A 14,913-nucleotide genomic window follows, 5' to 3' on the forward strand; every position below is an offset into this window, starting at 1 on the left:
CTTGGGCGCATAATTACCCTGTGTCTTTGGTGTTCTTCATTCTCCTTTGCTCCAGGTGGGCTGAGACCAATTGATCCATCTTAGATAGCCGCTTGCTAGCGTTTAAGACCCCAGATGCCACTCTCCAAAGTGGGATGCAGAATGTTTTCTTAATAGATTTTATTATGCCAATTGACTTAGATGTCCCCTGAAGCCATGGTCCCCAAACCCTCGCCCCTGCTATGATGGCCTTTGAAGCGTTCAGTTTATTCAAGAAACTTCTTTGCTTTTGGTTTAGTCCAGTTGTGCTGACCTCTCCTGTATTGTGTGTTGTCTTTCCCTTCACCTAAAATAGTTCTTGTCTACTATCTAATCAGTGAATACCCCTCTCCCTCCCTCCCTCCCCACTCTGATAACTGTCAAAGAATAATTTCTTCTCCGTTTAAACTATTTCTTCAGTTCTTATAATAGTGGTCTCATATAATATTTGTCCTTTTGCAACTGACTAATTTTGCTCACCATAATGCCTTCCAGATTCCTCCATGTTATGAAATGTTTCACAGATTCATCACTGTTCTTTATGGATGTATAGTATTCCATTGTGTGAATATACCATTATTTATTTATCCAGTCATCCATTGATGGGCACCTTAGTTCCTTCCATCTTTTTGCTATTGTAAACAGTGCAGCAATGAACATGGGTGTGCATATATCTGTTCATGTAAAGGCTCTTATTTCTCTAGGATATATTCCAAGGAGTGGGGTTGCTGGATCGTATGGTAGTTCTATTTCCAGCTTTTTAAGAAAGCACCAAGTCAATTCCAAAGCAGTTGTACCATTTTACATTCCCCCCCATTAATTCTGGATTAATGCCAGCCTTGTTGGAGTGAGATGGAATCTCATTGTAGTTTTGATTTGCGTTTGTCTAATAACTAATGATTGTGAGCATTTCCTCATGTATCTGTTAGCTACCTGAATGTCTTCTTTAGTGAAGTGCCTGTTCATATCCTTTGCCCACTTTTTAATTGGGTTATTTGCCTTTTTGTAGTTGAGTTTTTGCAGTATCATGTAGATTTTAGAGATCAGATGCTGATCGGAAATGTCATAGCTAAAAACTTTTTCCCAGTCTATAGGTAATCTTTTTACTCTTTTGGTGAAGTCTTTGGATGAGCATAGCTGTTTGATTTTTAGGAGCTCCCAGTGATCTAGTTTCTCTTCTGATGTTTGTGTATTGTTAGTAATTTTTTGTATACTGTTTGTGCCATGTATTAGGTCTCCTAGCATTGTCCCTATTTTTTCTTCCATGATCTTTATCATTTTAGATTTTATATTTAGGTCTTTGACCCATTTTGAGTTAGTTTTTGTGCATGGTCTGGCGTATGGGTCTTGTTTCATTTTTTTGCAGATGAATATCCAGTCATGTCTGCACCATTTGTTAAACAGGCTGTCTTTTCCCCATTTAACTGACTTTGGGGCTTTTTCAAATATCAGCTGCTCATATGTGGTTGGGTTTATGTCTGGATTCTCAATTCTATGGTCCATTGGTCTATGTATCTGTTGTTGTACCAGTACCAGGCTGTTTTGACTACTGTGGTGGTATAATAAGTTCTAAAATCAGGTAGAGTTAGGCCTACCACTTTGTTCTTCTTTTCCAGTAATGCTTTACTTATCCGGGGCCTCTTTCCCTTCCATATGAAGTTGGTGATTTGTTTCTCCAACTCATTAAAAAATGTCTTTGGAATTTGGATCAGAATTGCATTGTATCTATAGATCACTTTTGGTAGAATAGACATTTTTACAATGTTAAGTCTTCCTAACCATGAGCAAGTTATGTTTTTCCACTTACGTAGGTCTCTTTTGGTTTCTGGCTGTAGTGTCTTGTAGTTTTCTTTGTATAGGTCTTTTACATCTCTGGTAAGATTTATTCCTAAGTATTTTATCTTCTTGAGGGCTACTGTAGATGGCATTGATTTGGTGAGATTTTCTCTTCGATGTTCTTTTTGTTGGTGTAGAGGAATCCAACTGATTTTCATATGTTTACCTTGTATCCCGATACTCTGCTGAACTCTTCTATTAGTTTCAGTAGTATTCTTGAAGATTCCTTAGGGTTTTCTTTATATGACATCATGTCATCTGCAAATAGAGATACTTTTACTTCTTCCTTACCAATCTGGATGCCCTTTATTTCTTTATCTAGCCTAATTGCTCTGGCTAGGACCTCCAGCACAATGTTGAATAAGAGTGGTGAAAAAGGGCATCCTTGTCCTACCTCAGGGGGAATGCTTTCAGTCTCTCTCCATTTAGGATGATGTTGGCTGTTGGCTTTGTATAAATGCCCTTTATGATGTTGTAGAATTTGCCTTCTATTCCTATTTTGCTGAGAGTTTTTTATCATGAATGGGTGTTGAACTTTGTCAAATGCCCTTTCTTCATCAATTGATAAGATCATGTGGTTCTTGTCTTTTGTTTTATTTATATGATGGATTACATTGATTGTTTTTCTAGTGTTGAACCACCCCTGCATACCAAGTATGAATCCCACTTGGTTATGGTGAATTATTTTTTTGATATGTTGTTGTATTCTATTGGCTAGAATTTTGTTGAGGATTTTTGCATCTAACTTCACGAGGGATATAACCCCCCCCAAAAAAACCCAGTGCCGTCGAGTCAATTCCGACTCATAGCAACCCTATAGGACAGAGTATAACTGCCCCATAGAGTTTCCAAGGAGCGCGCCTGTAATTTTCTTTTTTTATGGTGTCTTTACCTGGTTTTGGTATCAGGGATATGCTGGCTTCATAGAATGAGTTTGGGAGTATTCCATCCTTTTCTATGCTCTGAAATGCCTTTAGTAGTAGAGGTGTTAACTCTTCTCTGAAAGTTTGCAGTGAAGCTGTCAGGGCCAGGGCTTTTTTGTTGTTGTTGTTCGGAGCTTTTTAATTACCTTTTCAATCTCTTCTTGTGTTATGGGTTCATTTAGTTTTTCTACCTCTGTTTCTGTTAGTTTAGGTAGGTAGTGTGTTTCTAGAAATTCATCCATTTCTTCTAGGTTTTCACATTTGTTGGAGTACAATTTTTCATTGTAATCTGATATGATTCTTTTAATTTCGGTTGGATTGTTTTGATTTCACCCATCTCATTTCTTATTTGGGTTATTTGCTTCCTCTCCTGTTTTCCTTTTGTCAGTTTGGCGAATGGCTTATCAATTTTGTTAATTTCTCAAAGAACCAGCTCTTGGTCTTGTTAACTCCTTCAATTGTTTTTCTGTTCTCTATTTCATTTAATTCTGCTCTAATTTTTTTTATTTCGTTTCTTCTGGTGCCTGAGGGTTTCTTTTGTTCCTCTCTTTCTGTTTATTCAAGTTGTAGGGATAATTCTTTGACTGGCCCTTACTTCTTTTTGTATGTGTGCGTTTACTGATATAAATTGACCTCTGAGCACTACTTTAGCTGTGTCTCAAAGGTTCTGATAGGAAGTGTTTTCATTCTCATTGGACTCTTTGAATTTTTTTATTCCATCCTTTATGTCTTCTATAACCCAGTCTTTTTTGAGCAGGGTATTGTTCAGTTTCCAAGGGTTTGGTATCTTTTCCCTGCTTTTTCTGTTATTGATTTCTACTTTTATGGCCTTATGGTCAGAGAAGGTGCATTGTAATATTTCAATGTTTTTGATTCTGCTAAGGCTTGCTTTATGACCTCGTATGTGGTCTATTCTAGATAATGTTCCGTGTGGCCTAGAAAAGAAAGTATACTTGGCTGCTATTGGGTGGAGTGTTCTGTATATGTCTATGAGGTCAATGGGTGTTGAACTATGGTTGATTGTGGCATTTAGATCTTCCATGTCTTTATCGAGCTTCTTTCTGGATGTTCCCTCCTTCACGGAAAGTGGTGTGTTGAAGTCTCCTACTGTAATTGTGGAGCTGTCTATCTCACTTTTCAATGCTGTTAGAGTTTGTTTTATGTATCTTGTAGCCCTGTCATTGGGTGCATAAATATGTCATATGGTTATATCCTCATGCTATATTGTCCCTTTAATCATTATATAGTGTTCTTCCTTATCCTTTGTGGTGGATTTAACTTTAAAATCTATTTTGTCACAAATTAATATTGCCACTCCTGCTCTTTTTTGATTGTTGTTTGCTTGATATATTTTTTTCCATCCTTTGAGTTTTATTTTGTATCTCCAAGTCTAAGGTGTGTGTGTCTCTTGTAGGCAGCATATAGACGGATCATGTTTTTTAATCCATTCTGCCACTCTCTGTCTCTTTATTGGTGCATTTAGTCCATTTACATTGAGCATAAATACGGATAGATATGAGATTAATGCTGTCATTTTGATGTCTTTTATGTGTGTTGGTGACAGGTTCTTTTTCCCACTTAATTTTTTGCTCTGAGTAGTTTATATATTGTTTTTCCTCTTATTCATTGTTGTTGATTTTGTTCCTGCTGAGTCTCTATTTTTTCTTGTATTTTACTTTGATGAGTAGGATTGTTAGTCTCCTTTGTGGTTACCTTAATGTTTACCCTTATATTTCTAAGCTTAAAGCTAACTTTTATTTCTTCATATTGCCTTGTCTTCCTCTTCATATGAAAGATCTGTGACTACATTTCTTAATCCTTCTTTATTGTTTTAATGCTGTCTTCTTTTACATAATGGCATCAGTGTTTCCCTATTTTGAGTGTTTTTTTATCTTGATTTATTTTTGTGATTTCCCTATCTGGGTTGACATCTGGTTGCTCTGTCCTGTGTTCTAGTCTTGGGTTGATATCTGATATTATTGATTATCTAACCAGAGGACTCCCTTTAGTATTTCTTGTAGTTTTGATTTGGTTTTTACGAATTCCCTAAACTTCTGTTTATCTGAAAATGTCCTAGTTTCACCTTCATATTTGAGAGACAGTTTTGCTGGATATATGACTCTTGGCTGGCAATTTTTTTCCTTCAATGCTTTATATAAGTCATCCCATTGCCTTCTTGCCTGCATGGTTTCTGCCAAGTAGTCCGACCTTATTCTTACTGTCTCTTCTTTGTAGATGACTTTTCATTTATCCCTAACCACTCTTAAAATTCTCTCTTTATCTTTGGTTTTGGCGAGTTTGATTATAATATGTCTTGGTGACTTTCTTTTTAAGATCTACTTTATGTGAATTTTGATGAGCATCTTGGATAGATATCATCTCATCTTTCACAATATCAGGGAAGTTTTCTGCCAAAAAATATTCAACAATTCTCTCTGTGTTTTCTGTTATCCCTCCCTCTTCTGGTAGTCCAATCACTCTTAGGTTATTTCTCTTGATAGAGTCCCACATGATTCTTAAGGGTTCTTAATTTTTTTTAATTCTTTTATCTGATTTTTCTTCAGATATATTGGTGCCAAGTGTTTTATCTTCAGTCTCACAAATTCTGCCTTCCACTTCCAGAATTGTGCTCCTCTGACTTTCTATCGAGTTGTCTAATTCTGTAATTTTAGTGTTAATCTTATGAATTTCTGATTACTATCTCTCTATAGAGTCTTGCAGCTTATTAAATTTTTCACTATGTTCTTGAATAACCTTTTTAATTTCTTCAGCTGCTTTATCTGTGTGCTCCTTCGCTTGTTCTGTGTATTGCCTGATCTCCTTCCTGATCTCATTCCTGATGTCTTGAAGAGTTCTGTATATTAATCTTTTGTATTCTGCATCTGCTAATTCCAGGAAGGCACTTTCATCCAGTAGATCCCTTGATTATTTGTCTTGAGAGCTTGTTGAAGCAATCATGGTCTGCTTTTTTTTTTTCCCCAAGGCAAACTTCTTTATTATGTAATTGAGCTAAATTGTTGTTTAGTTTAACAGTGGCTTCATGGGATAGTTTTGGTTCAAGGTTTAAAGATTATTTCCAAATAATAGATTCAGGAGTCCCCCCATGTCTCATTGGACCCAGTAAGTCTGGTTTCCATATGAATTTGAAGTTTCATTCCCGGATTATTCTTCTTTTGCTCAAGATTCATCTACTGGGTCCTTGATCAAAATGTTCAGTAATGGTAGCTGGGCACTATCCATTTTTTCTGGTCTCATGGCAGAGAAGGTCATAGTTTGTGGAACAAGCTGTTCTTTCTTGCATGCATGCCAGTGCCTCTGTGCCTTTCCTGAGTACAGAGAATCACACATGCTTGTCTTCTTCCAATCAAGAAATGGTTTCCCTCTGACTGGCCCTGTTTCTAGGTCACCTAAACATTCCCCCCAGATCACTGCCTAATTGTCTACTCTTTGGAAGTTAGAATTTGCACTGAAACTCATTTTACATTAAACTGTTTATTATTTGATATTAATAACCCTAGAAAATCTCAAAAAAACCAAAAACCAAACTTATTGCCATCGAGTCAATTCCAACTCATAGCAACCCTAAACGACAGAGTAGAACTGCCCCACAGAGTTTCCAAGGCTGTAAATCTTTATGGAAGCAGACTACTTTCTCCTCAACTGCCACATCTTTCTCCCATGGGGTGGCTGGTGGATTCAAACCACCGACATTTTGGTTCGAAGCCAAGCACTTAACCACTGAGTCACCAGAATTCCTTCTAGAAAACCTCCCAAACCAAAAATCCGTCAAGTCAATTCAGACTCATAGTAACCCTACTGGACAGAGTAGAACTGCCCCATAGGGTTTCGAAGGCTGTAAATCTTTATAGAAGCAAACTGCTGTATCTTTCTCCTGTGGAGCAGCTGGTGGGTTCAAACCACTGACCCCCTGGCTAGCGGCTGAGTGGCTTAATCACTGCACCACCAGGGCTCCAGAAAACCTCCAGGTCCTTTCAAATACACAGTTTCATAAAAGTCTATACTTTTTGTTCACTTTTTCCTTGAACATAGAAAAAGTATTTTCCTAGATTAGAATAGCTTTTGAATACACAATGCTGTTTTCTCCCTCTGGCTGGTACAGGGTAAACCTGGCTGGGGCAAACCTTAAATGAAACATTGGGGTTCTTGGAGAATTTTCTTTTTTCTTTTATTGTTCTTTAAGTGAAATTTGGAATTTTCATTTTTAACTGCAGTTTTTACCTCAAGGGATTGCAGGTAGTTCCCAACTCACAATGTGGTTCTGTTCTGATGACTCTATCCAAAGTTGGTTGTGACATAAGTCGAATACCTCTTTTTTTTTTAGCTTTCATTATTGCCTACTCTACAGTAGTAAGTCATAACATTGAACATCTGCAAGTGAACATCTGAAAATGATAACATCAGCAAATTACGCGCTGCAACATTATATGTAGTACATACTACTAACAATAAGATAAAAAAAAAAAGAAACAGATGGTCATAAGTGTGGTTCGAATACCATGGTCTGCTTCTTTATGTGATTTGATATTGACTGTTGTCTCCAAGCCACCTATGCTATTATATTAGTTTATTTTATGTTTGCTTACTGTATCCTACCTTCTTGCTTTGTTTTGTTTTGATATTCCCAAATGGGCTGCTTGAGTGAGCTAGCTTGATTATCTTTGCCTTTGAAGCTCTAATGTCCTGTCACCAGATGGCTAGAGCTGTCATCAGGTATATGAGCTTATTGAGTCCATTCACTTTTCTTGTATGGATTCAGCTCAGGTGTCCAGATAGTTGGTCATCAAGTGAGCTGTACAGGATCTGTCCTACAGTCTTAGAGGGGCAGGGGTGATTGGTGTAGGTACAGGTATCTGGTTGCAGCAGGGGGTCACGCTCTGAACAAGGCAGGTGGCTGACAACCATCTGTGAGGAAAGCGTGCCCCGTTCCCTAGAGCGCACAGGTGGGTGGGTTCTGTAGACGGACCATGGGCATCCAATGCTTTTGGTTGTAAGGACTGGGAGGTACCAGTTATCCTTGGACCCCTGTCACAGGTGGCTGGGTTACGTGAGTAGAGCCACCAGTTCTTAGGCCCCTGATGTGGGTAGGTGAGGACCCAGTTTAATAGGCAAAGCGGTGTCACACATCAAACACTCACCTTCCACCGCACAGCTGAAACAGTTGCAGTCTGCCAACAAGGGCCTATTCTTCTGAAATAGGCCTGCACGGGTCCATGCAGGGGGGAAAGGTATTCAAAGTCCACGGACTGTTTATGCCTGGACAGGAACCGATTCTATCCTGAGCTCCCCAGGTTAGTGGAGCTAGCAGATTTTATTTTCCCCCAATTGTGAATTTATTCCTTCTCCAAGGCTGGCAGAATGGCCATAAGAACCGAGATCTTATGAGATGGCATTGTCTAGAAGGAGTCACTGGGCATGAGCCACCACATGGTACAACTGACCAAGGGTGAGAAATGTGTACAGAAGTGAGATATTAACAGTCCATAAGAGAAAACTGGAAGGAGTGCTTATAAATTAAACCACCGTATTTTAAGTATCTTAAAATATTGCTGTCATTAGCTGCCATTGTGTTTGCGCCAGCTCATGGTGACCTTATGTACAATAGAACGAAGCGTTGTCCAGTCTTGCATCGTTCCCATGATCTTTGATATGTTTGAGTCTATTGCTTTGGCTATTGTATCAGTCCATCTCACCGAGAATCTCCCTTGTTTTCATTGACTCTTTACTTTACCAAACATGATGCCCTTTACTAGCAATTGGTCTTTCCTGATGACATGTCCAAAGTAAGTGAGCCCAAGTCTCACCATCCTTGCTTCCAAGAGCATTCTGATTGTATTTCTTCTAAGACCGATTTGTTCATTCTTCTGGCAGTCAATGGTACATTCAGTATTCTTTACCAACATCACAGTTCAAAGGCATCAGTTCTTCTTCTTGTATAAATTATGAATGCCTGGGGAAACATTAATTCCTCAGAGGTTAGATAACAATAGGTGGTTTTCAACAGGAAGAAAAGATGGGACTTGAGGAAAGAGCCGGAAGAATTAATGCTGGGTCAGCTAGAATGTCACCCCCCACCCCCACCCCAAGATGGTTCCTTCAAGCCACCTTGTGCTCTGGTCACTGAATGTAAGACAGAAATGGTATTTGAAGAGACTGCCAAGGGTTTCATGTATTAAAAAGCCCAACCAAACCTGTTGCCATCGAGTCAATTCCAACTCATAGAAACCCTATAGGACAGAGTACAACTACCGCATGGGGTCTCCAAGGCTATAATCTTTACTCAGACTGCCACATCCTTCTTCTGAGGAGCAGCTGGTAGGTTTGATCTGCTGACCTCTCAGTTAACAGCCGAGCAATTTAACCACTGCACCACCAGGGCTTCTTGCTCCATGTATACCAGAAAACCAAAGCCGTTGCCATCAAGTCGATTCCGACTCATAGTGACCCTATAGGACAGAGTAGAACTGTCCCATAGGGTTTCCAAAGAGCGGCTGGTGGATTTGAACTATGGACCTTTTGGTTAGCAGCCTAGCTCTTAACCACTGTACCACCAGGGCTCCATAATGTAAGAGAAGCAGGGATGGGGCAAAAGGATTAAAGAGAGAACACTCCCCCGCCCATGTGTGCCTGCACTCCTAATGCAGGTATGACCGTCTTGTGACTTTGGGGCACTCCATGGAAATGCACAGAATTTGCTAACAGCCAACCCCAATCTGCACTGCATGCATCTCCCCACTGCTGGCTCTGTGTCACTGCCAAAGGACCTCAGCTGTTGGAAGATGTTCTTAGAGGTCATCCTAGAACCTTGGAATGTAGGGCTCGGGTTCACCGAGAAAGGCCTCCGACCATTGCCCGCCGTGCTTGGGCGCCAGTGCTTGCCCACATTCCCTCCTCTTCCCCTCTCCTGCTGTCCCTGTGGCCTTGGTCCCTCCTGTCTGCTCGAGTCAGAGCTCGCTCTTTCTTCTCTCCTCCTTGCCCACCCAATGTAATGCATCATTGCATTGGGCAAATCTGCTACAAAGGACCTCTTTAAAGTGTTGAAAAGCAAAGCTGTCACCTTGAAGACGAAGGTTCACCTGACCCAAGCCATGGCATATTCAATCGCATTATATGCATGTGAAAGCTGGACGATGAATAAGGAAAACCAAAGAAGAATTGACACCTTTGAATTGTGGAGTTGGTGAAGAATATTGAATATACCATGGACTGCCAGAAGAATGAACAAATCTGTCCTGGAAGAAGTGCAATCAGAATACTCTTAAGCAAAGATGGCGAGACTGTGTCTTACATACTTTGGACAGGTTGTCAGGAGGGATCAGTCCCTGGAGAAGGACATCATGCTTGGTAAAGTACAGGGCCAGTGGAAAAGAGGAAGACCCTCAACAAGATGGATTGACACAGCAGCTGCAACAATGGGCTCAAGCATATCAACGATTGTGAGCATGGTGCAGGACCAGGCAGTGTTCCGTTCTGTGGTACATAGGGTCACTGTGAGTCAGAACCAACTCAACAGCCCCTAACAACAACAACCTTGCCCACCTAGTCCCTCCTCAGCCTCTCTCCTCATCAACCTTTCCTTTTCTTCCACTGTCCCTCTCCATCTTCTTTTCCACATTTCCTCTTGTGTGCTGTTTTTTGGAAATCTAGAAGACTTGAGATTGCTCCAGCCACTGACTTACAGGTGTAAGTTTTACTGTGAGGATCCTGAGGCCCAGGAAGACTGCAATAACTGGCCCAAGACTACGGCTGACTAGGCCAAGACTAGAGCCTCAGTCTTCCAACTCCTCAGAGGCTTTTCCCACACAGGCAGAAAGAATCCCCTTTTGTGCACCACTTGGCAGCTTTCTGAGGTATTGCACAAGCAGCTGTGTTATTACGTGATATTCCTCTCCAGTGGTCCTGTCTCTGAGAGCGGTGTTCTCTTCATCTCCCCACCCTCCCAAACCCCCGACATCATAAGGCAGATGAACAATGCGCCTCAGAGGGCCAACCATGTCTGCTGTCCTATTTGAGCCAGGAACATATCCATCGTCAGAGAAAATAGTTACAAGTCTCATTTCCCTTAAAAATTGTTAATGAAGACAGTTTTATAACTTTCCTTTGTCGCAACATTTCAGTGTTTCTCCAGCTCTGTATAAGAATTTCTTACCGTCTAACCTAAATCTCTCTTGCCGCAGCTTGCTTTGACTTTGTTATGTCTGTTGGGAATTCTGTGATTCTAATTGTTGTTTTTCTTTCAACACCCACATTGTTAGTGTTATATTTGGGAAGTGAGAAATCAGAAACTACAAGTTTGTAGAACAAAACCTGTGAGTTTATAGAACAAAACCCAAGTCTGTTTGTCCACAATGGAGTTTAAAAGAAACAAACTTTCACTAGAACGTTAGTGCCACTGGTAAACAAAAAGCTGAAAAGTCCAAGTTTGCTGCATAAATGGGTGAATAATAAGCCTGTAAATGTCGATGCATAAAAAAGAGTAACTTGGCTTGCTTGACAAGACCAGTGGGGCAAATTCTGACTTGCTGTTGTGGAAGGAGATATTTCAACAGTGGAATTGGAACATATTGGAGAAGAGCATGTGAGCCTATGTCCACAAGCCCCTTCTCAGAAGCAGTTGGTAGGGGCAGATGCCCGCTATACTGAGTAGGTGAGAGGAGTGGGAGGATGCGGTCACAGCAGATAATCAAGAAATGTGAGTGTCTAACAGTAAAGATCCCCCCAAGCAGCCACAGTCCTTCTGAACATGCAGGACCTGGGACTCGTGTAGCCAGGGGCCACTAGTGAGGAGCTAGGGTAAGACCGGGCAGAGGAAACTTCTCTTGGTTGGGTAGTGGGGTTTTGTCACTTTGTTTATCTAAAAACAAACAAACTTATACTTAACTTTAAAGTATAAAATATTAGGTCCTTGCTGTGGATTGAATTGTGTCCCCCAAAAGACATGTTGAAGTCCTTACCCCAGTACTTGTGAACATCACCTTGTTTGGAAATAGGATCTTTGAAGATGTTATCAGTTAATCTGAGGTCACATTGGAGTAGGGTGGGTCCTAATCCTATATGACTGGGATCCTATAAAAAAGGAAAAGAGACAGAGGGAAGATGCCATGTGAAGAAGGAGAAAGAAATAGGGGTGATGCATCTACAAGCCATGGAGACCCACCCATCACCAGAAGCCAGGAGAGAGGCATGGAACAGAGACTCTCAGAGCCTCAGAATCCATACAGCAACACCCTGATTTTGGACTTCTGGCCTCCAGAACTGGGGGAGAATAAATTTCTGTTATTTTAAGCCACCCAGAGTTACAGCGGCCCAAGGAAACAAAGGCAGCATCCAGAGAGCAAAGTTCTTCATAAGGGCAGCATCCAATCAAGGTCAACTGAACAGCAGGGGAGCTGCGTCAGCCAGCAGCCATGGTGAGAATTGGCAGGCTGAAGCAGGGTCTGTGCAGAACGAGCAGATGTCGCCAGCTGCCAGAGAATAGCTCTGTACACCAACTTCCAAAACTCAGTCAAGGCAAAGAACTCGGTTCTGCAATAAAATATCTTGATGCGAGAGATATCACTTACATGAGTCTTGCCAAGAGAGTTTTCACTCACTGCAAAGAGCAAGGCCTTCATCATGGGAAAAGCTTCCTCTGCATGAAATGATTGGGAAATTTTATTTTATTTTGTGAATTAAAAAAAAGAAAGATTGCCATGATTGGGAAATTTTATTTTATTTTGTGAATAAAAAAAAAGAAAGATTGCCTTGTCTGATTATAAAAATAATAACCAAGCACCATCAAACCAAAAACCAAACTCACTACCGTCGAGTCGATTCCGACTCATAGTGACCCCATGGCGACCCTATCCCTATAGGACAGAGTAGAACTGCCTGATAGAGTTTCCAAGGAGTGCCTGGTGGATTCGAACTGCTGACCTCTTGGTTAGCATCCGTAGCACTTAACCACTACACCACCAGGGTTTCCACCAAGCACTATAGGCAATCTGAATTACAACAGGAACGACAACTTTAATCTTACACCAAAACGTATGACTGTCTGAAGAATCCAGGCTGTGGTTTCATGGAGTGGCTGCACTCTGGTTTCTCCGGTTGTTTCCTTGGGATCTAGTTTACTTTGTTGCTCTCACCTCATGCCTACTGTGCCCTGGAAGTTAGGTCTGCACATCTGATCAGGTGGAGAAAGAGGACGTGGCTGCTTCCCTCGAGTCACCTCAGGGTGGCCCGTCAGGACGGCGTTCTGGGTCTGTTGCTGGATTTGGTGGTACGCACTGGATGTTTCTGTCATAAACCTTTGTAGTGGCCAGGAGTTGATCCCAGGTGAATATGGTGCCCTCCTATGGTAGCAGATGGGTTTTCGTTGTTTTTCCTCTCTCTCTCTTTTGTTACTTGAAGCATCACCACAGACTCATGGATGTTTATCTACTCAGTGTTGTATATTAAGTTATAGTCATCATGCTTCTCAATGCTCGAGGCTTGACAGCAGGAGCCTCTTGTGCCTGCTCCCATGTCCTCTGGCCACATACCCATTAGAACACAGCCCTTTTGTGCTGTCTGGCCCATGGAGTCTGGTCTCACCCATACTTCCCCAGCCTCAGGTCAGGAATCAACCATTCTCTAGTGAGAAGGGGTTTCTACGTAGGCAGGACCGGTCTTGTCGGTAGGAGAAAAAGGTATTTAACCACATGAATTGTGAGCTGTGTTGGATGTGTTCACTCTCCTGAGTATAAGAGGAATCTTTTCTTATTCATACTTCAAGTTTTTTCTATAGAATCGTCTTTACTTCACAAATACTTAGAGGGAAATTTCTTCCTTATGAGGTTTACTAACTTCAAGTTCCTAAAAGGCAGCGTAAAGCAGTGGGTTGCGTTGAGCGCCTGCCTGTGCTGCCAGGGGCCGGGCACAGGCAGGAGGTGGGCTGAGAGCTGTGGACAGAGTTCAGGTCCTGGATGCGAGCAGGGATGCTCCTGGGACCCACAGGGATGCAAATGAGGTTGCTTTTTAAAACTGTGGGAGCCTGAGTCAGCTTGGGAGACAGGAACCACTTGATTTAAGTGGCTGTTATTCTAAGAATAATACTAGAAAAATGGTTTGTTCAGAAATAAGAGTCAGTGGGCCCCTGAAGCATCTGACAGCTTGCACATTTGTCTTTAGACAGTGTGCTAAAACTCGGAAGACCCTGGACGACTGGACAGTAAAAGACCCACTAGATGCTCAGTACGCATCAGGTACATAAGTTAGGTAAATTTTTAAAGAAAAAGTCACTGTACATTGGTTTTACTTCATTGTAGCTGATTTCCAGAGTAAGTGGGGCTTCTTTTAAAAATGGCTTTTTTATAAATCATGAGATTAGCAAACATTTTCTAGCTTGCTTTCAAAATCTTTGGGGGCTTGTGCAAAGATGAGTGGATGTGCTTTCCCTATTCTTCCTGCTACATTCAACCTACACAAGAAAGAAAATGAGCACAAGGAGACAGCTGAAATGGGGGAGGGAAGAGAAGACAGACCAGCTGGGGCCTCGATGCCCAGGGCACAGCCCAGCAATGGGTGCCCTGTGTTTTCTCTTTGCCTTATAGATTCCAGATGGTGCCACAGAAGCCAGCCACCTGGGAACAACAACAATAAAAAAAAGCCCCAGACCTGGTCTCTCAAGTGAAGGAACAGTAAAGACGTAACCTAGCAGGACAGAAAACTTCTAGACAATAACTGCAATAGGGTCACCAAACACTACAGAAAAACCATGGCCCTACCTCCACCAGCACAGGCCAAGTGGGAGACTGGATTCCAACCCCCACCTGTAGTAACGAGCCCTCCACCATTGGAGTGGTGTCGAGAAGACCTCGTGGAGAGTTAGAACTTTCACCACTGCCCAGCAATGACAAGGCCACATGGGGAGCTGGAACGCCCCACCAGCACTAATGAGGAGCCCCTCCCTCAGGTGTCAATGGAGAACCTGGACTTCTACCCCTACTCCTGCAGTAATGAGATGGCACTCCCCTCTCTTCCTGCCGGGTGAGTTTCAGAGGAAGCTAGCCACAATAGAAAGTTTAAATAAGATCCAGAATCTCCTAACATAATACAATGTACAGGTTTCATTAAAACCCAAACCCAAAAAACCAAA

The 14,913-nt window shown here is 41.6% G+C and overlaps 1 protein-coding gene across 4 annotated transcripts in view; it reads left to right on the forward strand.

Moving 5' to 3' along the window:
* KCNG2 (potassium voltage-gated channel modifier subfamily G member 2) overlaps window positions 1–14,913 on the forward strand; it is a 67,894-nt gene that overhangs the window by 13,741 nt on the left and 39,240 nt on the right. Inside the window, exon 1 of one of the 4 annotated variants that reach the window (XM_049900943.1) lies at window positions 13,839–14,804. The exons of the other annotated variants lie outside the window; for them this stretch is intronic. The gene's annotated coding sequence lies outside the window, so the exon portion shown is untranslated. Of the gene's footprint in view, window positions 1–13,838; window positions 14,805–14,913 lie in introns of those variants that run through there. 4 annotated transcript variants of the gene reach the window in all.

Source organism: Elephas maximus, chromosome 11 (genome assembly GCF_024166365.1).
Source record: "Elephas maximus indicus isolate mEleMax1 chromosome 11, mEleMax1 primary haplotype, whole genome shotgun sequence".
In the NCBI taxonomy this organism is placed as follows: domain Eukaryota; kingdom Metazoa; phylum Chordata; class Mammalia; order Proboscidea; family Elephantidae; genus Elephas; species Elephas maximus.